This window comes from Mytilus edulis, chromosome 5, assembly GCF_963676685.1.
Source record: "Mytilus edulis chromosome 5, xbMytEdul2.2, whole genome shotgun sequence".
Taxonomy (NCBI): Eukaryota; Metazoa; Mollusca; class Bivalvia; order Mytilida; family Mytilidae; genus Mytilus; species Mytilus edulis.
The window spans coordinates 12,902,642-12,904,353 of record NC_092348.1 but is presented as its reverse complement, the minus strand read 5'-3'; positions in this window follow the sequence as shown (position 1 = coordinate 12,904,353).

The following is a 1,712-nucleotide window of genomic DNA, read 5'->3' as shown; positions in this document are numbered from 1 at the left end:
GAATATTCTGTTGAAACAGAAAAACTATAAATGCGATATTTTTTTTCTTGTCTAAAATTATTTGATTAGATTAGTTATTAATGAGTTGTTATATAACTCCAGGTTTTTTGTTTAGTTTTTTTTTTTCTATTCTTATTAATATTGTCATTATCCTTTCATTATTATAAGCATATGTGTAGCCGAACAACGACTACAAATTTATCAATAAATCTAGAACAAAAATGCTTTCTTTTTCTCCTATGTGTTAATTTCCCGAATGAAACATTATTGAAATAAAACAAAATGTAGTTAGTAAACGCTGAGGTTGACAGATTAGACTTGAAGAATGTACATACTGGGTGATATAAAATAAAGCAAAAATTTAAAATTGATACTATAAACCGGAAGAGTTAAAGATCAAAATAAGCTAAATATATAGATAGGTCCCGGAGCTCTTTTTCGAGATATTTGATTTTAACCGGATTTTTGTGACTTGGGGATCAATGGCGGACGGCCGGGCGGGTGGTAGCCAAATGTTGTCCGTGCATGTACTCATGAACCGTTCAACCAAAGCTTTTAAGATTTTGATATGTTGTTACTGACAACTAAAAGGGTCAAGTTCAATAATGATGATTTTGACTTATACGGTTCTGGAGTTTTGGTTCTTGAAATATTGCAAAATTGCGTTTTTAGTCCTGTCCGTGCATTTACTCATGAACTGTTCAACCAGAGATTTTTAAATTTTAATATGTATTTACTGATGTCAAAATGGAGGGCAAGTTCAATAATGACGATTTTGACTTATACCGTTCGGGAGTTATGGTTCTTGAATGATTGAAAATGGTGTTTCCAGTTGTTTCCGTGTATTTACTAACGAACCGTTCAACCAAAGCTTTTAAAATTCAAATATGTTGTTACTGTTGACAAAATGGAGGTCAAAAAGTATGATATAAATATCATGAAATTCAGAGTTGAATATATCAAGCTAGTAATTTTCACTGCATTCCAATATGTCTGCAATCTAAATCAACCAGAAAGAATGAAGACTTATAGTGAGGCCTTTGGTCTAAAGATTGACCAATCAAAAGGTTAGAATTTTCCCTCCAACATGATATTACAGAAAAGAGGTTCACCAAAGGGAAATGAGAATGATACTAGAACAATAGTGCTAGAAATAGAAACAATGAGTAATCAAACTATCAAACACTGCAATAAAATTAATGATCAACAATATAATATTTGATATATCAATCAAATATGACCCTGTCACACAAGTAGTTGTTTCAAAGACTCCAATCATTGCTTGAATACGATTATAATGCAACCCTTCGCTTATGAACGACAATGAAAATGGGAACCATAATCAAAGAAGACGTTACCACATGTTGTCTGTCAAACACATTTATCGTTTGTCCCATTCGCAATTTGTTCGTAGTGATAGTTTTATAAAATATTTTTTGGCAAAGGGAAATCGAGAGACGAAATTTTGTTTCGAGAACATTAAAAAATACAAGGGACATCAATACACAAATAAACGAAAAAAGAGCGACACGACCTTTCAGAAAGGAAAAAAACAGGGAAAGGGGGTGTTAAGTTGGTACCGTTTGGGTAAACAATAACAGTATCTTGAAAATTCCGATAGACAACAAATGAATATAACTGATTGCACATTGTTATCTCTTCGTCTGTTCATATTAATTATAAGTTTTAAGTAATATTGAGTGCGGTGCGCT